The sequence below is a fragment of the Felis catus genome, chromosome C2, assembly GCF_018350175.1.
Source record: "Felis catus isolate Fca126 chromosome C2, F.catus_Fca126_mat1.0, whole genome shotgun sequence".
In the NCBI taxonomy this organism is placed as follows: Eukaryota; Metazoa; Chordata; class Mammalia; order Carnivora; family Felidae; genus Felis; species Felis catus.
In genome coordinates, this window is record NC_058376.1 from 118296437 (window position 1) to 118322587 (window position 26151).

The 26151-nt window shown below is 35.8% G+C and overlaps 1 long non-coding RNA gene across 1 annotated transcript in view; it reads right to left on the reverse strand.

Moving 5' to 3' along the window:
* Positions 1-26151, reverse strand: part of LOC123380106 — a 278930-nt gene that overhangs the window by 15795 nt on the left and 236984 nt on the right. The window contains exon 3 of the long non-coding RNA XR_006585432.1: positions 19969-20058. This is a non-coding gene — a long non-coding RNA (uncharacterized LOC123380106). The remainder of the gene's footprint in view (positions 1-19968; positions 20059-26151) is intronic.

Below are 26151 nucleotides of genomic sequence, written 5' to 3' on the forward strand. Positions count from 1 at the left end.
GTAGCCGAAAAGGTGACATCTAAAGTTTTCTACTTCTTGATAATTTTTCCTATTAAAAACTGGCACAGATACTAAATCCGCAGTGACAACAGACAGTATTTCCTGGAAAATTTGGCATTAGGCAGTGTTTGGGACACTGAAACAGATATTAGATAATGAATGAAGTCTATCAGAATGTATGATACTATAAGATACACTAAGTATAGCAAAACAAAACGCCCAGAGAAAGAGATTCACTGGTTTGTTAATAGCCAATTTTAGTATTTAGCCCTTCTGTTAGCAGAAAGTCCTCTCTTGAGTTAACTTAGTTGTCTGCACAAATATGCTTCAACACCCCTAATAAGAATGGTGAAAACATGTGTTGGTTAAATGTGTTCTTCCCTTGGAAGACCATTATTATTAGCTGTTGAAGGGAAGCAGATTTTGCCATCCCGAAATATGTCCTTTTGGTGTAAGGATTATTTTAGGTGATTTTTTTTTGAATTGGGATTTTTACTGAAGTACAATTAACACAAAATGTGATATTAGTTACAGATTTACAATATATTGATTCAATATATTACTGAGTGCTTATCACGATACGTAAAATTACCAACTGTCACCATACATTATCACATTATTACAATATGATTGGCTATATTCCCTATCCAGTAAACTTCATCTCTGAGACTTATTTATTTTATAGTTGGAAGTTTGTAGGCTGATTTTTTAAAATTTGAATATAGCTGACGCCCAACATTACATTTGTGTCAGGCATACAACTTAGTGATTTGACAAGTTCATACGTTATGCTATGTTCCCACAAATGAAGCTACTGTCTATCCCATTACTATGTTATTACAATACCATTGATGATATTCCTTAGTTTGTACCTTGTATTCCCATGATTTATTCATTCCATAAATGAAGACCTGTATCTTCCTCTGACCTTCACCAATTTTGCTCAACCACCACTGTCCTCCCCTCCAGCACAAAACAGTTTCTGTATTTATAGGTCTCATTCTGCATTAAAAAACAATTCCATTATGGGGCGCCTGGGTGGCTCAGTGCGTTAAGTGTCTGACTTTGGCTCAGGTCATGATCTCACAGTTAGTGGGTTGGGGCCCCGCGTTGGGCTGTGTGCTAACAGTTCACAGCCTGGAGCCTCTTTGGATTTGGTGTGTGTGTCTCTGTCGCTGACTCTCTCAAAAATATTTTTTTAATTAAAAACAATTCCATTATAATTAACATGTAGTATATTAGTTTCAGGTGTGCAATATAGTGATTCAACAATTCTGTACACCATACAGTACTTACGACAGTAAATGTACTCTTAATCCCCTTCATCTATTTCATCCATTCCTCCCACCCACCTCTCCTCTGGTTACCACCAGTTCTCTATATTTGGGTCTGTTTTCTATTTGTCTCTTTTTTTTCATTGCTAGTTTGTTTATGAAATTCCATATGACTGAAATCATACAGTATTTGTCTTTCTCTGACAGACCTATTTCATTTAGCATCATTCTATCTAGATCTGTCCATGTTGTTGCAAATGGCAAGATTTCATTCCCATTATGACTGAATTATATTCCATTGTGTGTGTGTGCGCGTGCACACACATCATCTTTATCCATTCATTTATCAATGAACAATAGGGTGGCTCCATAATGTGGCTATTGTAAATGTTGCAATAAACATAGGGGGGCGTATAACTTTTTGAATTCATGTTTTTGTACTACTTGGGCAAATATGCAGTAGTGAAATTACGCGATTAAATGGTAATTCTACTTTTAATGTTTTGAGGAAACTCCATAACTGTTTTCCACAGTGGCTGCACTGCCAGAGGGTTTGTTTCTCTCCATGTCTTCATCAACACTTGTTTCTTGTGTTTTTGATTGTAGCCATTATGACAGGTGTGAAGTGGTGTCTCATTGTGGTTTTGATTGCATTTACCTGGTGATTAGTGATGTTCAATATCTTTTCACGTGTCTGTTGTCCACCTGAATGTTTTCTTTGGAGATACGTCTGTTCATGTCTTAGGCACATTTTGAATTGGATTATTTTTTGTTGTTTTTTTGTTTCTTTGATATTGAGTTGTATAGTATTTTTTGGATACTAACACTTTTTTTATATGAAATTTATTGACAAATTGGTTTCCATACAACACCCAGTGCTCATCCCAAAAGGTGCCCTCCTCAATACCCATCACCCACCCTCTCCTCCCTCCCACCCCCCATCAACCCTCAGTTTGTTCTCAGTTTTTAACAGTCTCTTATGCTTTGGCTCTCTCCCACTCCAACCTCTTTTTTTTTTCCCTTCCCCTCCCCCATGGGTTCCCGTTAAGTTTCTCAGGATCCACATAAGAGTGAAACCCTATGGTATCTGTCTTTCTCTGTATGGCTTATTTCACTTAGCATCACACTCTCCAGTTCCATCCACGTTGCTACAAAAGGCCATATTTCATTTTTTCTCATTGCCACGTAATATTCCATTGTGTATATAAACCACAATTTCTGGATACTAACACTTTAATGGGTATGTCATTTGCAATTATCTTCTTCCATTTAGCAGGTTGTCATTTTGTTTTGTTTTCTGTGCCAATAATTTTTATTTTGATGTAGTTCCAAAAGTTGATGTTTGCTTTTGTTTCCCTTGCCTTAGGAGACATCTAGAAAAACGTTGCTACAATCAATGTTCAGAGAAATTACTGCCTACACTCTCCTCTAGGATTTTCTGGTTTCAGGTCTCAGATTTAGGTCTTTAATCCATTTTGAGTTTATTATTGTGTATGGTATGAAAAAGTGGCTCAGTTTCATTCTTTTGCATGCAGCTGTCCAGTTTTCCCAGCACCATTTGTTGAAGAGACTGTCTTTTACCATTGCATATTCTTGGCTCATTTCCCACAGTTAATTGGCCATATAATCATTTATTTTATGATTTATTTCTTTATGGTATATTTCTGGATTGAGTATTCTGTCCTATTGATCTAGATGTTTGCTTTTATGCCAGTACAATACTTTTTTGATTACCAAAGCTTTGTAGTATATCTTGAAATCTGGGATGATGATACATCCAGATTTGTTCTTTCTCAAGGTTGTTTGGCTATTTGGGGTCTTTTGTGGTTCCACACAAATTTTAGGATTGTTCTAGCTCTGTGAAAAGTGCTGTTGGTATTTTGACACAGATTGCATTAAATCTGTAGATTTCTTTGGTAGTATGGACATTTTAACAATATTTTTTCTCCCAGTCCATGAGCACAAAGTATCTTCCCATTTTTTTGTGTGTGTCTTATTCACTTTCTTCCATCAGTATTTTATAGTTTTAGAGTATAGGTCTTTCACATCCTTGGTTAAGTTTATTCCTGTGTATTTTACTATTTTTGATGTGTTGTAAATGGTACTGTTTTCTTAATTTCTCTTTCTGCTTGTTTATTATTAACATAATGAATTGGAACAGATTTCTACATATTGATTTTGTATCCTGAAACCTTACTGAATCCATTTATCAATTCTAGTAATTTTTTGGTGGAGTCTCTAAGGTATTCTATGTGTAGTATCATGTCATTTTCAGATAGTAAACACTTTACTTCTTCTTTACCAATATGGATACCTTTATATTTTTTTCTTTGATTGCTGTGGCTAAGACTTAAAGTACTATGTTGAATAAAAGTGGCAAGAGTAGACATTCTTGTCTTCTTCCTGATCTCAGGAAAAAGCTTTTAGTTTTCCATTATTGAGTATGGTGTTATCTATGGGATTTCATATGTGGTCTTTATTATGTTCAGGTATGTTTCCTTTCCACTCACTTTGTTGAGGGTTTTTATCATGAATGGATGTTATACTCTGTGACTCTGTTTTTCTGAATCTATTGAAATTATCATATGGGTTTTATCCCTGCTCTTGTTGATGTAATGTATCACATTGATTTTTGGATATTAAACCATGCTTTCAGAAATAAATCTCACTTGATCATGACGAATTTTTAAAAATATAGTATTGGACTAGGTTTGTTAAAATTTTAAGGAGTTTTGCACCTATGTCCATCAGAGATACTGGCCTGTAGTTCTTTTCTTTTTGTAGTGTCTTTATCTGATTTGGTATCAGGGTAATGCTTGCCACATAAATGAATTTGGAAGCTTTCCTCCCTCTTATTATTATTTTTTACTTTTTAAATTTTTCTTTAAATTTCAGTTAGCATACAGTGTTGTATTAGCTTCAGGTGTATGATGTAGTGATTCAACAACTGCATGTTTCATTTGGGGCTCATCAGGACAAGTGCACTCCTTAATCCTCATCATCTATTTAATTCAGCCTCCTACCCACCACCTCTTCTATTTTGGGGGGAATAGTTTAAGAAAAATAGGTATTAGCTCTTCTTTAAATGCTTGGTAGAAATCAACAATGAAGCTCTCTGATCCTGGACTTTCATTTGCTGATAGTTTTTTTTTCTTTCTGTTTTTGGTTATTTTTGTTTTTGTTTTGATAACTGATTCAATTTCACTGATGGTTATCATCTGTTAAAATCATGTTTCTTATTCAGTTTTGGGAGGTTATATGTTTCTAGGAATTTAACCATTTCTTCTTGGTTGTCCAATTTGCTAGCATATAATTTTTCATCATACTCATAATACTCGAATAAAATCAGAAATGAAGCTGACACCACAGAAATACAAAGGATTGTCTATTACTTTTTCATAAGTCTGGCTTAAAGCCATATGAAGTTTGTTGATATTTTAAAAGAACCAGCTCTTGGTTTCATCAATTTCTTGTATTGGTTTTTTTTTTGTTTTGTTTTTTTAGCTTCTATTTTATTTCTTCTCTAATCTTTATTATTTCTTTCTTTCAACTGCTTTTGGATTTTGTTCTTTTTCTAGACCTTTTAGGGGTCTGGATATGTTGTTATTTTCTTGCTTCTGGAAGTAGACTTGAACCACTATAAACTTTCCTTTTAGGACAGCTTTTGCTGCATCTCAAAGGTTTTGGACCATTGTGTTTTCATTTTTGATTTCTTGGTTGAGCCATTTGCTGTTTAGTAAATATACTAAATTTTACTTCTTTTGTGCTTCTCAATTTTCTTACTCCTGCTTATTTTGGTCTTCCCTTTCAATTCAGAGAATCCACTTTAACATTTCTTCTAAGGCTGGTTTAGTGATGATGAATTCCTTTAACTTTTGTTTGTCCTGCAAAGTCTTTCTCTCTACTATTCTGAATGATAGCCTTGCTGGATAGCATATTCCTGGCTGCAGATTTTTCCCTTTCAGAATTTTGAATGTATGGTTCCAGTCCCCTCTGGCCTGCAGAGTTTCTTCTGAAAAATCAACTGATAGTCTAATGAGGTCTCCTTTGTATGTAATTGATTTCTTTTGTCTTGCTTTTAAAATTCTCTTTTCATCACTACTTTTCCCTGCATTTTAGTTACCCTATATCTTGGCATGGACCTACTTGGGTTGATTTTGCTGGGGACTCTATGCCTCCTGGATCTACATTTCTGTTTCCTTCCCCAGATTAGGGAAGTTTTCAGCTATTATTTCTTCAAAAAAAATTCTACCACCTTTTCTCGCTCGTCTTCTGTGATTTCTATGATGCAAATGTTACTATGCTTGATGTTACTATGCAAATATTACTGACTACTCTTAACCTATTTTATTTTTTATTGTTCTTTTTTCTCTCTCCTGTTCAGTTTGATTACTTTTCATTACCCAGTGCTCCAGATTGCCAATTCATTATGTTTGCTCTGGCCTACTATTTATTTCCTCTAGTGTATTTTTAATTTCAGTTGTTGAGCTCTCCATCTTTGATTGGCTTTTTTAATGTCTCCTTTCTGTTTATTGAGGGTCTCACTGAGGTCTTCCACTCTTTTCTCAAGTCCAGTGTGTATCTCTATGAACATTACTTTCTCTATCACGTGTATTACTTGTCTCTATTTCATTGAGCTCTCTTACTGTGATTTTGTCCCATTCTTCATTTGGGACACATTCCTCTAACTCTTTATGTCTGTTTTAATGTGTTAGGAAAGTCACCTATATCTTCTGATCATGAAGAAGTGATACTGTAGCCCCCTACTGTTCAGTGTCCCCTGTTCAACAGAATCTGGCGCTTCCAGGGTGTCTCCCATTTATGTTGCATGTATACTACTGTTGTGATGGAGCCATATTTTCTTGTTGTCTGCAATGGCTCTCTTTCCTGATAGTGTACAGGATGGTGACCCTATTTTGTTAGTGGGCCAGTCTGGGGACACCTTCGGTTTGAGTCAGACCAGGAATTTTCCGTAGATGCAGTAACACCAACTGCAAGGCACTTTCCCTATGTTGTTCTCTAAGAAGCTTCATTGATGGTTGGGGCCTACAGTCAGACCACATATATATCCCCCCAAACCACTGCTGGGATTATAGTCAAATGAGTGTGTGTGTCTGTGTGTGTAGTTGTCTTCCCCTCTACTTGGGGCAGTATCCTGCCCTTTCGAGAGCTGTTAGCACACTGCCATATTTGTGGTGCATCTTTGAATAGACTTCTTTTGAGGCCAGGATGTAGGCAATAGATTCACAGGAGAACACAAGGGTGGGGTGCATTGTTAGCTAAGTAGGACAGTGTTCATGCTGCATTGGTCCCTCTTGTGTCCCTATAAATAGGCTGGTTTATCCATTCATCAGTTGATGGACATTTAGGCTCTTTCCATAATTTGGCTATTGTTGAAAGAATGAAATATGGCCCTTTGTAGCAACATGGATGGAACTGGAGAGTGTTATGCTAAGTGAAATAAGCCATACAGAGAAAGATAGATACCATATGGTTTCACTCTTATGTGGATCCTGAGAAACTTAACAGAAACCCATGGGGGAGGGGAAGGAAAAAAAAAGAGGTTAGAGTGGAAGAGAGCCAAAGCATAAGAGACTCTTAAAAACTGAGAACAAATTGAGGATTGATGGGGGGTGGGAGGGAGGGGAGGGTGGGTGATGGGTATTGAAGGGAGCATCTTTTGGGATGAGCACTGGGTGTTGTATGGAAACCAATTTGACAATAAACTTCATATATTGAAAAAATAATAAATAAATAAATAAATAAATAAATAAATAAATAAATAGGCAGGCTGGTTTAGCAGAGGGAGATGGTGCCCACCCATTCTTTTGTTCTTGGAGACCTCTCCTAAAGTTTCCTCCCCGTCCAGGACACATTCTGACAGGCAGAAGTCAGAATGTATGTCTTCTTTTACTCCAGGCATTTTTCAAACTTCTGCTTCTATGCTGTATCTCAGTGGAGCTGTTTGTTATGGTGTGTCTTTAAGGGTGGAGACTCAGTTTCCTATTGCCCTCCAGCTCTCTCAGAGCACAGCCTGCTGAATTTTGAAGTTATAGATGTATTTTTTAAAGTTAAGCCCCTCTGATTTTCAAAACAAATATTATGGATATTTGTCTTCCCAGGGCAGGATCCACACACATGGATGCCTGGTGTGGAGTCTGCCCCTTTCCCATTTGCATGCCTGTTATTTCCCTCCCTCTGTGAATAGGCATGTGGGTCAGGTTGGTTGTTGACCATGTGTCCACCCTTCCTAGCCTTTTTTTTAAAGTTTATTTATTTTAAGAGAGAAAGAGTGTATGTGTCGGGGGGGTGGGAGAGGCAGAGAGAGAAAATCCCAAGCAGGCTCCATTCTGTCAGTGCAGAGCCCGATGAGAGGCTCAAACTCATGAAGAGTGAGATCATGTCCTGAACTGAAATCAAGAGACACCTGACTGTCTGAGCCACCCAGGCACCCCTCTCCTAACCTTTTCAATATGTCCTCTTCTTTACATTCGGCTATGAAGAGTATGTTGTGCCAGTCTTTTGATTATTTTCTGGATTATTTACACTGCTGTTTGTATTATCTAGGTGTACCCATCGAACAGGTTGCTCTTAGGACTCTCTTACTCTGCCATCTTCTCCAGAAGTTTTGATTCTGCTTTTTGTTTATGTATTTTTTTTAGATTCCTCTTATGCACAGAATCATATGGTATTTGTCTTTTCTGGACTTACTGCACTTAGCATAATACCCTCTAGGTCTATCCATGTTGTCTCAAATGGCACAATCTCATCCATTTTTATGGCTGTGTAATACACTTTGTTTATATATACAAACCCCATTGCTTTATATATTCATATATTGATGGAAATTAGGTTACTTGCATACCTTGACTACTGTAAAAAATGTTGCAATAAACATATAAAATCATATAACTTTTGGAATTAGTGTTTCATTTTCTTCATTTAAATATCTGGTAGAAGAATTACCGGACCATATGGTATTCTGATTTTTAATTTTTTGATGAAACTCTGTACTGTTTTCCACAGTGGCTGTACCAATTTACATTTCTACCAGCAGTGTACAGGGTTTTTTCCTCTACATCCGTGTCAGCACTTGTTATGTCTTGTCATTTTGATATTAACCATTCTAAATGGTATAAGGTGATAGCTCATTTTGGTCTCAATTTGCATTTGCCTAATGATTAGCGATGTCAAAGATCTTTTCATGGGTGCATTGGCCATCTGTATGTCTTTTTGGAAAAAAAGAATATTCAGGTGCTTTGCCTATTTTTTTCAGTTTTTTTTTTTTTTTTTTTTTTTTTTTTTTTTTAGTGCTGAGATGTATAATTCCTTTCTATCTTTTGGGTATTAACCCCTATTGGATATATCATTTTCAAATATTTTCTCCCATTCAGTAGTTTGTCTCTTTTTTTTTTGATGGGTCCCTGTGATGCACAAAAAACTTTATTTTGAGGTAGTCCCAATAGTTTAGTTTTTCTTTTGTTTCCCTTAGCAGAGGAAAAATATCTAGAAAAAATGATGCTATGGACTATTTCCAAAAAATACTCCTTATGCTTCTAGGATTTTTGTGATGTTGGGTCTCAGTTAAGTCTTTAATCCATTTTGAGTTTATTTTGGGGTATGGTATTAAAAGATGGTCCAGTTTTATTGTTTTTCATGTAGCTGTACAGTTTTCCCAACATTTTATGGGAAATAATCTCTTTTACTCATTGTATATTCCTACCTACTTTGTCAGAGATTAACTGACCATATATAGTCATTCATTTCTTTCTTGGCTCTCTATCCTGCTCTGTTGATCTATGTATCTATTTTGGTGCTAGTACCATACTGATTTGATTTCTAGAGATGTGTAATATATCTTGAAATCTGGTAATTGTGTCATCTACGGCTTTATTCTGCTTTCTCAGGATTACTTTGGCCATTCTGGGTCTTTTGTGATTCCATATAAATTTTAAGGTTATTTGTTCTAGTTTTGTTAAAAAAATGCTTAGGAATTTGATAGGGATTGCATTCAATCTGTAGATTGCTTTGGGTAATATGTACATTTTAACAATATTGATTCTTCTCATCCATTATCTAGAATGAATATCTTTCCATTTGTTTGTATCATCTTCAATTTCTTTCATCAATGGTTTATAGTTTTCAGAGTATAGGTCTTTCACATCCCTGATTAAGTTTATTCCTAGTATTTTTGATGCAATCATAAATGATGTTGTTTTTTAAGTTTCTCTTTCTGCCATTTTGATATTGTTCTGAATAATAGTAATTCATGAGAGCTGCACTTTTGGTTTCATGGTGGAAAGCTTTATTAATTTTAAAGGAAAGGGAATGCATGGAATTAAGCAATTATAGTAAACAAAGAGACGTATGGAGAAGAACGAAGAATGGGTTAATACATCAAATCGGGTGCCCAGGACATTCAACCTTCTAGCTGGGGAAGCAGGGTTGAAGTCCCAACTGAGAGTCCTGGGCTGAGTGTCCTCCCCTCAGGTAAGACTTCCAACTATTCCTGCCAGGGCAATATATACATATCCCATGTGTGATTTACAGTTAGCCATTAACTTTGCCTAAGTGCAGCCTTGAGAAAGCTGTTGTTTTCTCTGTTTCACTTATATCTTATAATCTTAGGAGCCTAGGCATCTGCATATTTCTCTTCTCCCCTGATCCATTCCAGGGGGCCAGCCTTGTCTGGCTCAAGGTGGTGAGGCACATTAATCCCTCTTGGCATCATGAAGAGTTCCAGTCTCACAGCTGGATACATAGTACAAGTCAACTAAGTCACCCATGATTGTGTATGTGCTGCTCTGGGCAGAAATGAATGACAAGTCACTCAAACAAGTTCTATACAGAGCAGTTATTAGGATATAGAAAGGTTACCAATTTCTGAGTACTAATTTTGTATCCTGCCACTTTAGTCAATTCACTTATTACTTCTAGTAGTTTTTGGTGGTTTCCTTAGGATTTCCTATGTGTGACATCATATCATATGCAAATTGTGACGGTTTAACTTCTTTAACAATATGGATGCCTCATTTCTTTTTCTTGTCTCATTGGCATGGCTATGACTCTCAGTACTATGTTGATTAAAAACATTAGGAGTGGATATCCTCGTCTTCTTCCTGACCTTAGAGGGAAAACTGTTTTGCATCATTGAGTATGAACTTAGTGGTGGGTTTTTCATATATGAACTTTACTATATTGATGTAAGCTCCCTGTAAACCCACTTGGTTGAGAATTTTTATCATGAATGGATTTGAATCTTATCAAATGCTTTTTCTACATGTATTGAGATGATCATATGATTTTTATCTTTATTTTTATTGATACGGTTATGACACTGATTGGTTTGCATATGTTAAATCATCCTTGTATCCTTTGAATAAATGGTGCTTCATTGTGGTGAATGATATTTTTAATATATTGTTTGACTCAGTTTGCTAATATTTTGTTGAGATTTTTTACATCAGTGTTCATTGAAGATATGGGCCTATAGATATTTTTGTGGTTTTGGTATCAGGGTAAGACCTTATGGAATGTATGTGGAAGCTTTCCTTTTTATTCTATTTTTTTGGAATAGTAAGAAAAGAATAGATATTCGGTCTCCTTTAAATGTCTGATAGAATTCCCTTGTAAATTCACCTTGTCCTAGGCTTTTATTTTATGGTATTTTTTGATTACCAATTCAATTTCAGTACTTGAAATTGGTCTTTTCATTTTTCTATTTCCTCCTCACTCAGTATTGGATGATTATATGCTTTTAGAAATTGATTGATTTCTTTTAGGTTGTCCAGTTTATTGGCATATGATTTTTCATAGTATTTTCTAATAATCTTTATTTCTGTGTGTCAGTTGTTACATATATAAAATCAGAAATGACAAAGAATTATGTATGTCCTTCTCCTTTTTTCTTGATGAGTCTAAGAGTTTGTCAATTTTGTTAATCATTTCAAAGAACCAGCTCTTTGTTTTATTGATTTTTCTCTATTTTTTTTAGAATCCATCATTTATTTCTGCTCTGATCTTATTTCCTTTCTTCTTCTCCTCATGGGCTTTGTTCTTCTTCTAGTTCCTTTATGTATAAAGTTACATATTTTTTTTGGAGATTTTTCTGGAAGGTAAGACAGTATCACTATATACTTCCCTTTTAAAACTGCTTTCACTGTATCCCACAGATTTTGGACAATTGTGTTTTCCTCTTCATTTGTCTCCATGTATTGTTTTTTCTTATTTGTTTGCTTTATTGGCTAATTGGTTGTTTATTATCATGTTGTTTAATGTCTGCGTATTTTCCAGTTTTTCTCTTGTGATTTCTTTTACATTATTTTTTTAATGTTTATTTATTTTTGAGACAGAGCATGAACAGGGGAGAGGCAGAGAGAGAGAGGGAGACACACAATCCAAAACAGGCTCCAGGCTCTGAGCTGTCAGCACAGAGCCCGACACGGGGCTCGAACCCTTGAGCTGTGAGATCATGACCTGAGCTGAAGTCGGAAGCTTGACTGATTGAGCCACACAGGTGCCCCTCTTGTGATTTCTAGTTTCATAGTATTGTGATCAGAAAAGATGCATGGTATAATTTCAATTTTCTTAAATTTATTGAGGCTTGTTTTATGGCCTAATATGTGATATATTCTGGAGAATGTTTGATGTACACTTGAGATAGGTACATACTTATTTCCATTTTTTAAGTTGTTTTCTGTTTTGTTTTTTACCTACTTCTTTGTTCTTTCTCATTCTCTTTCTTTCTGATCGATGAGTTTCTATACCGTTATGTTTGGCTTTCTTCCTCTTTATTTTTATGTATCCACATAGGTTTTGGGTTTGTGGTTACCATGAGGTTCATATATAAGATCTTAACAGCAGTCTATATTAACGTGATGGTCATTTAAGTTCAAGCATTTTACTAATAACAGGAAAAAAACCCCTTTTCCCATTTGTCTTTTTTTTTTTTAACGTTTATTTATTTTTGAGACAGAGAGAGAGACACAGCATGAACGGGGGAGGGGCAGAGAGAGAGGGAGACAGAATCGGAAGCAGGCTCCAGGCTCTGAGCCATCAGCCCAGAGCCCGACGCGGGGCTCGAACTCACGGACCGTGAGATCGTGACCTGAGCTGAAGTAGGAAGCTTAACCGACTGAGCCACCCAGGCACCCCCCCACTTGTCTTTGTACCCCCTTCACATTTTAGGTATATGTTGTTAGTCTTACGTCTGATTTTTGCCACTTCATTTCCACTGGAAGAAGTCACTTTAACATTTCTTTTGGGCTGGTTTAGTTTCCTTTCAGCACTTTGAATATGTCCTTTCACTCTTTTCTGGCCTGCACAATTTCTGCTGAAAAATTAGCTGATAGCCTTAAAAGTTTTCCCTTAAAGGAACTATTTTGTTTTTCTTTTAGATGCTTTTGAGAGTCTTTTATCTTTAACCTTTGACATTTTAATTATTATGTGTTGTGGCCTTCTGGGTACATCTTGTTTAAAACCCTCTGCTTCTTGGATTTGGATGTCTATTTCCCTCCATAGGTTATGGTGGTTTACAGTTATTTGAAGAAAAAAAATATGTTTTCTACACCATTTTTACTCTTCTTCTTCTGATAACACTATAATGTGAATTTTTTTTTCAGTTGATGATGTCCAAAAGATCTCTTAATCTATCCTCATTAAAAAAAAAATCTTTTCTCTTTTTGCTGTTCAGCTTGTGTGCTTTCTATCACCGTGTCTTCCAGATACATTCTTCTCCATCACCTAATCTACTATTGATTTCCTCTAGTGTGTTATTTCAGTTACTGTATTTTTCATCTCTGATTGGTTCCTTATTTTAATGTTTTCTATCCCTTTATTGACGATCTCACTGAGATTTTCTACTCTTTTCTCCAGCCTGGTGTGTATCTTTATAATCAGTACTTTAAATTATCAGGCATATTACTCATCTGTGTTTCATTTAGTTGTTTTTGAATTTTTAACTTCTACATTCTTTAGAGCATATTTCTCTGTCTCCCCATTTTGCTTGATTTTCTGTGTGTGTTTCTTTAGATTAGGCAGAACAGTGACTTGTAAACTTGAAGGAGCATTCTTGATCATGGTATTATATAGACTGGATATGCTTGATGACTTTTGCTGGATACTATGGTATGCTAGTTACTCTTTTAAACTGCAGATTTTTTTGAGAAAGAAGAAAATGAGTAAAAGAAGAAAACATGTATGGAAATAAAACAAAAATTTCATTCTTTTGCAAGTTTCTATCCAGGTTTCCTGAAACCATTTGTTGAAGAGACTTTTTCCCATTGAATATTCTTTCCTGCTTTGTTGAAAAATAGTTGAACATATAGTTGTGGGTTAATGTCTGAGTTTTCTGTTCTCCATTAATATATGTGTCTATTTTTTGTGCCAGTACCATTCTGTTTTGATCACAACAGCTCTGTAATTAATAGGACTTGATTCTGAAAATGTGATGCCTGCAGCTTGCTTTTCTTTTTCAAGGTTTTTTTCAATAGCTTTGGCTATTGAAGGTCTTTTGTGGTCCTATAAAAAATTTAGGAGTGTTGTAACTATGTGAAAAATGGTGTTGGTTGGTTGGTTGATTTATTTGTATTGGAGAGACAGTTGTGAGCAGGGGAGGGGCAGAGAGGGAGACAGAATCCAAAGTAGGCTCCAGGCTCTAGGCTCTGAGCTGTCAGCACAGAGCCCTACATGGGGCTCAAACTCACAGGTCATGATATCATGACCTGAGCTGAAGTCATATGCTTAACTGAGCCACCCAGGCACCCCTGCTGTTGGCATTTTGTAGTTGAAAGGGACTGCATTAAATATATCGATTACTTTGGGTAGTATAGACATTGTAATAATATTTGTCCTTCCAATCTGTGAGCATGGAATGTCTTTCCATTTCTTTGTGTCTTCTTCAATTTTGCTCATTAGTGTTTTATAGTTTCCAGATTTGTTCCTAAGTATCTTCTTGTTTTTGGTGCCATTATCAATGGGATTGCTTGCTTAATTTCTCTTTTTGCTGCTTATTATTGGCATATAGAAATGTAACAGATTGATGTACATTGATTTCATACCCTATAATTTTACTGAATTTGTGTATCATATCATTTATAACAGTTTTTGGTGGGGTCTTTCAGGTTTTCTAGATAGAGTATCCTGTCATCTGCAAATAGTGATTTCAAGTTTTGAATCCCAGGTGCACACAGGAGAGCTGTGGTGCAGTCTATGCCAATGGCCCAGGCACAGACAAGTTGAGAGTTGGGATCTGACAGAAGACTGGGACATAGAAGGGGATATTGTTTGCTTTTCTGTGAGTTTCCTGAACAGCAGTGGGTGTGAGCTCCCTTCCCCAGGGACGAGACAGTGGGGTGCCGCTCCCCTTGTTCACCAGAATGGTTGGACTTAAGTGAGCAACATAGTGCCCCAGTGGAGGCTTGAGCCACTTACACCGAACACTGACCCCTGTGTCCTGCAGGGGCTTCTTTACTAGGGCAAGTCTGTAAGCTTGTGCAGTGGGCCTCTCCTGCATGTATCAAGTTTACTGATAATAGAGTGCTCTAAAGCTGCAGTTTTGGTGGAAATAGGACCAGGATTTTTTCCTTTTCCTTTGGAATCAGGCGTATAATTTTTTGTTTGTTTTTCATTTCCTTTTCTTGTTTTTTAGATCAGGCTTCTTTCTTTTTCTTTGGAATCAGGGTTTTTTTTTTTAATATTTTAATGGGGCTTATTTTAAGAAACTATTTTAAGAAACAAATCAAAGCACACCTATTTAAAGGTCTGAACATTGCCCACTACAAGCAAGAAGGAATTCTGCAGAGGAATGACCTATGGGAAAGAGCAGCCAAAACACAACAGTGGAGTGCACGTGGCATACACCAGAAACACTTCTGGAAACACCAGGCCCTGGACACTACATGACCCTTCCTTAATATAGCATAACTCTCAGGAGCAGGAAACGTCGACAAAATTAGATGGAAGAATTCTCCCCAAAAGAAAAATCAAGAAGAAATAACGGCCAGGGATTTACTCAAAACAAATATAAGCAATATATATGAACAAGAATTTAGAACAACAATCATAAGACTAATAGCTGGGCTTGAAACAAGCATAGAAGATACCAGGGAAACCCTTGCTGCAGAGATAAAAGACCTAAAACCTGGTCAGGCCAAAATAAAAAATCTATAACTGAGATGTGACTGGATGTAATCGCAACAAGGATGAAGAACAGAGGAATGAATAGGTGACATAGAAGATAAAATTACGGAAAACAATGAAGCTGAAAAGAAGAGGGGAAAGAAAACTATCAGATCACAAATGTAGACTTCGGGAACTCAGTGATCCCATAAAGTGAATTAATAGCCATATCATAAGAGTTCCAGAAGAAGAGCAGGAAAAATGCAGAAGGTTTATCTAAATAAATTATTGCTGAGCACTTGCCTAATCAGGGAAAAAAAACAGGCATTCAAGTCCAAGAGGCACAGAGAACTCGCCTCAAAATAAACAAAAACAGGTCAACACCAAGACATATCACAGTAAAACTTGCACAAAGATGTGGCATATGTATACAATGGAATATTAGTCACGAAAAAGAATGATATTTTCCCACTAGCATCAACATGAATGGAGCTAGAGAGTATAATATTAAGTGAAATAAGTCAGAGAAAGTTAAATACTGTATGATTTCATTCATATGTGGAAATTAAGAAAACAAATGAGCAAAGAGAATAGAAAAGACTCTTAACTATAGAGAACAGATGGTGACCAGAGGGGCTGGGTGGGGGATGGGAAAATTGGTGATGGGGATTAAGGCATGCACTTGCAATGAGCACTGGATGTTATAAGGAAGTGTTGGATGACTATATTGTATGTGTAAAACCAATATTATACTGTATGTTAACTAACTGGAATTTAAAAACCTCTAAAAAACTAAATAATGATAAATCTGAAAAAGACCCTGTGGGTTATTTTCTGTGCCTTAGCATCACAGTGGCTGGTGTAGGCTGAGGACCCTGGGCTCACTAAGGTTGAAAGCCCACTGTAAACTGGACCCTATTCTGTTAGGGGCTTTAAGTTGGAGGAGAAAATACCATCCCTACAATTCTTTGGTGTTGTTAAACCCTGGATTTTTTTTTTTTTCCTGTGTCCTAGCATGATCAAAGCTGGCATGGGCCTGCAGACACTAGACTAGATCTTGCTATGGTCTCAAGCTCATAGTGACCATCAGATCCACCCATTACCACTGTGTCCTGATATAGGCTTTTAAAGTGGCATAGGAACGTATGTTGTTTTGTCGTCTTTCTGACCTGGAGAGTGTTCCCACAGATGCTCTGCTCCTTAGCCAGAGTCCTGGTGTTTTTCTGTTCTATGCTAGTTAGTAACTCTTTTAAACCATGTCTTGTTTTCTGTGCCCAAGGACAGAGGAGTCTACTTCTGGGTCCCTGAGAACTAATCGCCCCTACCACAGTTCACAGCATTGCGGGTACAGTTCCCTTTGTGGCCAGGTCTCCGTCTCTTTTTCTGTTCTCTTGCCATTTTGTGTTTGATTGTTCAGTAGCTCTTCAGTCAGCCCTGTTCTTTCTCAGGAGGAATTGTTCTATTAATAGGTGTAATTTGATGTGTTCCACAGAGGAGATGAGTTCAGGGTCTTTCTAAGTCATAAACTTGGAACAGAACTCCCTGTAGGCTGATTATTTTTTAAGAAACTGCAAAAACAAAAGAATCTCTAAAAACCAAGTGGAAATTTTCTGTAATAAGGGACATACATATGAATAAGGGATATCTCTATTTGTACAGTGTCTCCCTCACTGTGCTAGAAAAAGGAGAGGACTCTAAATCTCTAGAAACTGGTCAATGGAGGAGACAATTGACTTTAAATCTTCATAACAACCTTTCCCTTGTCTGCTATACTTTTCCTGGTAACCTCCATTAACTGACTCCCCATCCCCAACATCTTTTGTCTTTAGCTGAAGATGATATTTAAGGTTGTTGGCTTTAGCTATTTTGGGAATTATTTAGTTTTCCTGGATCGCTCTCGTTTACAAAGGTGGTATACTGATATTAAAATTTTATTCACTTTTCTCCTGTTAAGCTATGTTAAATCAAATTAATTATTAGACCAGTCAAAGGACATAAAAAGGAAGAAAAGAAAACTCTTCTGCCCCTGCATTGTCAAGCATGGCATTATGTGTCAATAAATCAATTTTATGTAATGGTAGCAGGTCTAACTGGCTTTATTCAGATTCATGATTCTGGCAGCATTCGGTCTAGCAAATACAAAGGAGCTGAGAAGAGCTATGCAAAATGACTTCGATAGGCAAAGGGAGTCCTCTAGCAAAGAGTGGGTTGTTTTAGACAAGGTCTACTTCCTTTGGGGGGGAGCTGGGGTCCATCAGGCAGATTGCCTCACTAGTGCTGACCAGGTAATTTTAGATGAACTGGTTTAAGATTCCACTCCTGAGAGATGTTGAAACTGTAACTTAGGTATTAAGTCCTGGTTTGGTGACATGGGTTTAGCACAAATGACTCTATTTTGTGCCTATTGTCTCCTTTTAAACAATAAATACATATTATACAGTAATATTTTATCAAAAATGCCCTTATGTCTTGTCCTGGTTCCTTAGAGAATTACTTGTGTCACTGTTTTTGAAGTTAAAAGTTTTTTTAAAAGAAAAGGAGTGTGGTGGGGGGAAGAGTTGATACTTTAAAAATGCTAACCTACAGTATTTTTAGGTACCTATAAGCATGTAAAGAAATACAGAATATTCAGTTCTTAACACAGCAGTTTTCCGTAGAATCCCTGAAAAAATTGATCAAAATAATTTGATTATTAATTGATCAATTGATTAATTAATTGATAATTTCTAATGACAACATTTAAAAAATATTGGCTGCTTCATATAAAGTTATTTTAAATCTATATAAAATGTGTTTAGCCAACGTGGCTAGTGCACAGCAGCTTCCAGTGTATTAAAACCCTATATATTTTAATCTTAGGATTAAATCAATTGGGAAACTGTGGTACAAAATAATGTATTTATAAACAACTAGGCCATATTTTAAGTAAACTGAGGGGGCTATGTAAATCTTATACATAATCTTTTTATACCATAATTACATAGATTAACCTTGGACACTGGGTATTTTTCATTGTCTGAGGCTTAGAAACTGATAGTCAAGAAAGCTTTAGGTATTTTGATCTGTTTATCAGAAAGAACATACTTCAACTAAATTCTTCTTATTTTATTATTTTATTTTTTAATGTTTATTTATTTTTGAGAGAGAGAGAGAGTGTGTGTAAGAAGGGGAGGGGAGAGAGAGAGGGAGACACAGAATCTGAAGCAGGCTCCAGGCTCTGAGCTGTCAGCACAGAGCCCAATGTGGGCTTTAAAGCTCTCCCTCTGCCCTTCTGCTCATGATTTGTCTCTCTCTCTCAAAAATAAATTTAAAAAAATTTAAAAATACTACTATTTAAAGATTTTCATTTTTTTCCATTCACTTTCAGATAACCCACAGAGCTTAAACATCTATGGTTTTACAGATTTCTCAAAAAACAAAACCAAATGCATTATTTCCAATGCTTGTTACAGTATTTGTCCTAATGAAAGTTAGATGCCAACTAGACATTTAATTCCTTGGCAAATAATAAATTTGTTTGCTATTTTTAGAAGGCACAGCTATAATATAGAATGTGGAGAGCATCAAATATGCTAATAAAACCGCATGTTTTGGTTGTATTTAATTTCATTTATATTAGTAGGTTTCCTAATACTTAAATAATTTAGAATATCAAATTTCTTTTCCTATAAGGACACATCTCCCCAAAATTACATTTATGGAAAAATATTCTATTTTTGTTTTCATCTTAAATCCATAATAAATTTGTAGCTCTTAGTAATAGTAAGTAGTTTGATTACATTTTGATAAGACCCATAGGAATCCAAAATCAAATGCTGTCACAGATAAATTGGTCAATCAGATGAATTAATTTTTCTCCATTTTTAGTAACCATAGAGGAAGTAGCTTTGTAAGGATCTCTTAATTAGGAAAGTTTTCGATACAAGAGAGTAATATGTTTTTCTCTTCCATGATTCTCAAAATCTAGCTATTCTAAGTTAATTGTTTTAAAAAAAATATTTCTTCCAATAGCCTTAGTAATTTTGAACTGTGTGATGAATATTTCCACTATTATGGTTATGTTTTTAAAAAGCCCTAAGCATGGGACCCTTATTAAAAGCCTCCATCCTGTGAATGGTAGACAATGGCTAGAGGAAGGCATACCGGAGTGCATAGGGCGTGCTCAGCACTAGATCTAGTGATAGGGTTGATGTAAGTAAAGGTCTCAAAGCTTGCTGTGATCAAAGAGATAGAACGTAATAGAATAGGACTAAATTTTACTAAATACCAGTGGATTCAGCCTTTCAGTGTTATATTGGCATAGTGATACTGGCTGCTAGAGATTAGGACAGTTGAGAAAAGCTAACAGGATGAGGTATGATTAAGGGTGATCTTCACAAGACAGGAGGAAGTTGTACAGAGGTAGAAAACCCTGAGTACTTTCTGTGAATAAGATCACCAATTACTTAATAAGCACACAGGGTTAAGTAATTTGACCCAACTAAGAAGATGCTGGCCTGGGATATTGTGTTAGGTTCCTATTGCTTCAATTACCACAAACTTGGGGAGTTGAAGTAACATAAAAATTTTTTCTTACTGTTTTGGAGATCAGAAGTCTAAAATCAAGGTTTTGGTAAGGTTGTGTTTGTACTGGATGCTTCAGGAGAATTATTTCGGCAACTTGGTCCTAAAACAAACCAATAAAACATATTCTTAAACATTGTAGACTGATACCCATATTCTAGTCAATTCTTGCAAGAACATTTTTCTGTCCAAGTGCTTGGAAATGTAATTCAATTAATTATAACTGCATATATATATATATATATATATATGTATATGTATATATATATACACACACTATATTATAAATTTTGATTTAAAGTGATTCTACATTTGATAGCAAATATTTATTGAGTGCTTAACATATGCCAAAGGCAGTGCAAAATGCTGTATGTACATTAACTAAATAATCTTCATAGAAACTCAATAAAATTATATTTTTGAAAAGAATCCTTTGAGGTACAGAGAAGTTATGTAATTGCCCAAGGACATGCTATTAGGGGAAAGGTCAGAATTTACTATCAGATGATGACTGTGAATTCCACATATTAACAACTCAATTTACATTTTAACATAGCTTAATAAAGATTCTAATAACCATGATCAGTGATATTCTTTATTAGAAAAGTTTGTCATTGCTAAATGCAAATTTAAAAAAATGTAAACTTTTAAAAGAGTTTGTAGGAATCTCTGAATTGAGAATCTGAAGGATGGATCAAGAGATTATGAGAATACCTTGAGTCACTAGCTAAAATAGCATTCCAAGAGGAAGCCTGGGAACTGATATAAGAAATTAGTTTCCACCACTTTGCAAGAAATTTTTTGCCTCGTGAAAAGGAAAATTCTTTCTATGGGAGAAGCAGCTCATTTGATCTTCCTAATTTAGTAATTAGGCCTTTAGCTTTAAATTCTGTGCTATTTTCTATTGTCTCTGCTCAAACAGGAATAGGATATGAACCCATAATATGCTTAAGAAAAAATTTCATATATTTGGTATGCAAAGAAAAAAATTTCAAGCTTAACAAAAGTTTAAAATTCAGGGGTGCCTGGGTGACTCAGTTGGTTAAGCGTCCAAATTTGGCTCATGATTTCACAGTTCATGGGTTTCAGACCCACATTGGGCTTTGTGCTGACAGCTCAGGCAGGGTCTGGAGCCTGCTTCAGATTCTGTGTCTCCCTCTCTCTCTGTCCCTCCCTGCTCACACTCTGTCTCTTTCTCTCTCAAAAATAGATAAAACATTAAAACAATTTTAAAAAAGTTTACAATTCAAAGAAACAATGAGGTAAACACACTAACTTATTAAATAAGCCTGTTACTGGCCAGTAACAAATTTTGGAAAGAGAATACACAAGAGAGGAAAAGTTGGAGCACATTTCTAGTAGCAGTAAACATTGTTAAAATTTTTCTGGAAAGCATTTTAATACTATACGCCAGCAATCAGTAAAGGACTTATAATATTTAAAATTATATTCTAATTTTGAGCATTTATATATTCTAATTTTGAGAACTTATATATAGGAAAATAGAAGGAAATGGAAATATACAAAATTGTTCATTACAGAAGTTTATAATCCAAATATTAGCAACTGTTGGAACTTATTATGAGCCAAACACTGTGCTAATGTGGTCTCTCTGTTTTTTATTTTATTTATTTTGAGAGAGAGAGAGACACAGAATCCCAAGCAGGCTCCACACTGGCAGCATGAGCCTGACGCCTGACATGGGGCTCAAATTCATGAAACGTGAGAGCACGGCCTGAGCTGAAATCAAGAGCCAGCACTTAATCGGATGAGTGACCCAGGTGTTCGCATTATTTTATGTAATTCTACACAAAATTGTCAAAGCTAGACATTAATCATTTTTTAATGATAAAATGGAGAAGCCATATAATATTTGTTACCAAAATCCATGCCTCTGATAACTTTTTTTTTTTTTAACATTTATTCATTTTTGAGAGAGAGAGAGAGTGCAAGCGGGGGGAAGGGCAGAGCGCCTGACGTGGGGCTGGAACTCACTGACTGCCAGATCCTGACCGGAACTGAAGCCGGACATTTAACCAACTGAGCCACCCCAGGAGCCCGGCCTCTGGTAATGTTTTCACAAGTATTTTATTTTCTCCTTTTGAATGGCCAAAAAAGACTAATACAAATAATGGTATTTAGATAAACATTATCTCGGATTGTTTTTGTCCAACAAAATATTTTTCAATGTTTTAACATCATCCTTCTCCAGCCCTTATTACAAATGTGCAGTGCAGGACGTTCTGAGACATTAGACGATTGTCCGCATGCTGGGGCGCTTTCGTGCACGTGTCACAACACTATCAGTGCAACGCACGGAGTATCCCAAACCATGATAGTGCCCTTTCTCTCTTTCAACAAGGGTAGATGACTTTAACATCCGGTAAAATACTTCTGATAGCTCTTTTGCGAGGAACAAACAGGCATACAAAGTCTTTGAGTGGCTCAAATTGAGAGGAAAAGGGAGAGTACTAATTAAATTTTATTGCAGTCTTTTATCTTTTTCCAAAAGGAAACCAAATAGACCAGAGATAGCATGGCACCATCCTGCCCGGTAGCTCTTACCAGGCCATATTCAGGGAGTTTAACCCCAACCTGCTCCTTCAAAGACAATGTTCTCAAGCTCTCTGGATAATTACAATGCAAGGAGAATCGAGCAGAATCTTCGTCACTCCAATGATGACATAGTCATGAGTGTAATAGCTGCTTATTGCATAACGCTTTGGAAAAACTAACAGGGTTTGTAGGAAATCCATTTGGATAGTTGCCTGTGGAGTTTTGTTGCAATGTTTCAGAAGAATCAAATAACTCATTAGAGCAAAACCAAGGAAGACAGTTGTCTTTTGTTTTTGAAAGGCCCTAAAAATCCAACACTGTCAGAAGAGAACAGATGTGACTTCAAATCAATGCTGGTTACTGGCCAGTAACCACGAATACGATCCCCAATTTCCTTGTTATTTAGACAAATGAGGTTGTTATGGTATTGCTGTAAGAACAATAGAACATGGGCTTAAAACATTGAGCAGAATCTCAGTACATAAGGGTTCAATGATGTTGAGGAGGGTAAGGAGCAGTAAGAATAAAGTCTTGTGTGAACATTCCTGACTTAGATTGTGGTGCTTGTTCCACATGAAAATTGCTGTCGGTCTTCCCAATAAAACACTAACTAGCACTTACAAGGAGAGTAGAGTTTACTTAACACTATCATAGAAAATGGTCATTCAAAATTACCTTATTTCTCTTACTGTTCCTACAAAAGCTGACTAATCGTGTCTAAAACAGTTTGTGGTGTCAGCTGACATAAACATATTTTAAGTGGATGGCATCCAAATGATATTGATTGATGGAGTTTATCTCCACGTGCCATTAGCAAGTGTCGCTTTTTTTTTTTTTTACATTTTCTTCAACCCTATATAGTCAAAACTATAATTGACTGTTAAATGAAAACAAATATTCTGTTAATAAAATGAGTGATACAAAATCATAAAATGCAGTTAAAGAGATCAAAATTCCCTAACATCAGTAAATAAACCGAAATGGTAGCTAAAAGATGAACTATAGAAACAATAAAGCTACAGTTCTGAAATTAGACATGCGCACAATTCGACAATAGATTATTACACCAAATAGAGGTGGAAACTGAATTATATTTATACAAAAGAGGAAAGAAAAGGATGCTACTTGAAAGGTTAAACAAACTCAAGATCAAATAAATACAGATACAAGTTGTTATAACAAAAACGTAGGAAATGTCCTCATCAAGTTGTATATAGTCTCGGGGTCATGTTTAGACACTATTTCCCTTTTGAATGATATGTTTATAATTGATTGACCAGGAACATGAAGGGCTCTGAAATCACAACTGACTAATCTCTAATTGTCACCTAATACCATTAACTTAGATAAAGTTATCATCCAAGGAATAGAATGATGTTACCTAAATATTTGCAGGTTTACATGAGGAAAAAGGTTATATATATTCTTTATGTCTATATAACAAAGGATTAGGAGGAAGTGGGAGAAGTTACAAAACTTTTTTTTTCTAGCATAAAAGGAAAAATAATACACAAGAAAAAAATAACTTCAGGTAGTAGAATAATATTTTATTTTTCCTAAAATGTTCTTTAACTTTAATCAGTAAAAATAAATGGGATAAATAAATATGATCAGCATTGATAAACATATTAATACTCCTTATAGGGGAAATTAGTGTTACCTTATATTAAAGATTGCTTTAATAAAAGGGAAATTCTAATGTTAGTGTGACCCCAGTAAGGAAAATACTGGCATGGAAAATATTAAGATTCTTACAATTGAAATGTTCAAGCAGAGGCTGAAGAACTATTTGTGAATAAGCTTTTGAGGAGATTTCCTTTTGAAATACCACCAAGAAACCTTCAGTATTATGGCGTGCCTGGGTGACTCAGCTCAGCATGTGATCTCACGGTTTGTGAGTTTGAGCCCCACGTTGGGCTCTGTGCTGACAGTGCTGAACCTGCTTGGGATTCTTTGTCTCTCTTTACCCCTCCCCAGCTTGCCCTCTCTCTCTCTCTCAAAAAAATAAACCTTCAGTATTAGGATTTTATGATTATTTCTCACTGTCATCCCTTTTTATGCATCCTTGTTCTGTCACTAAACTGTGTGTCTCAAAGCTTGACCTCCCCAACTACACAGAGAAATACTTTCAATGAAATGGGTAATAAGTCAAATGGTGCTCAGCATACATGTTACTGTTTGCTTATAGGAGATGACCCTACATAAAATGCAAAGGATTACTTTTCAGACGTAAGCATGCCATAAGAAAATATTTCAAATTGCTTACACTGTCCAAATACATAAAGAATAAAGGGAAGAGGACACTCCACATACACACACACACAAAGGGCAGTGAGATACACAATTCCAAAAGTCCAGCTATAGTTTGGTAAAACAAAAGTATCTGAAGCTTGTAGTGAATTAACTTTAAAAAGGAAAGGCTATGTCTTTTGCTACTGCTAACATCAATGCTATTATGTTTTTATTTTAGCACATTTCAAATGATATGAGACACAGAAGGACCTATTTATAGATAATGCCCCTTTTATTGTTTGACACTGAAGGTTAAATGGAAGCTTTCCCCCCTTGTTTTATATTTACAAAAGCTCTCAATAATCTTTGGTGAAGTAAAAATAAAATTGTAAACAGGTGATCTTCATTTGACTTGCAAAGAATGTCCTTTTATCTTCAAACATGCTGGTATTCCAAGATACTCCTCCCTCCCTCCCCCACTGCCTGCTTATCAACTTATAAAGAGCTCCTTGGGGCAATGCCAGACTCTACAATTAAAGGTAGATTTTTAGAAACCCCCTGAAAATTATTCTGGTATCAGACTTTGTAATTTTGCTTCAAACTGTCCCCGGGAAACAATGATGTGGAGGAATAACACATTATTTAGAAAGTAAACACTGTCTAAAATATTGCATGTTTTGAAGGTAAAAAATTATATACAATGAATAGATAAATTAAGTAGATAACAAACTCCAGACTGTCAATGGCCTTTCATAAATTTACTAAAAAGGCCAATACCAAACATTGTGATTTCACATTTAATTATTTGTTAAAGTCATCATAGGAAGTGATACTAAAACTGTATTTCATTGATTTTTAATTTCATTATGATATGGTGAAACACTCATGAGAATATATTTCCTGACTGCTGACATGAATATTTTTTTCTTTTATGTATACACATCTTCTCACAAAAAAATGGTAAGTGCATCTTTCTGTAATAGTATATGAATAAATTATTGATTATGTGAATGTCTGTCTGTAATTTGTACCTAAATGTGTCTATCTGTATAGGAAGAGAAAGTTGGATGCAGTAAAATTTGAGTAAATTAGAAAGTTCTAGAAAAGTAGAATCTGAATTAGAAATAGAAGAGCTGATTAGTATCGGAATCACACCCGATAATGCGGTAGGAAATGGTCCACTCGTATATGCCTCAAGAGTAGAGCAGCTACAGTTCCATCTCCCTATTTCTACAAATAAAACCTCGCAATGATCCTTTGTATAATGAACTTGTAATAAAATGTAATGAAGGAAATAATAAAATGGGTGCCGCATCTCCCCTGAACAAAATATAATTGACATGGCGACAGACACTAGGAAAGAACTTGTAGGTGGCAGGAAAGAAGTAGCTGAAGGTTGCTCTTGAAC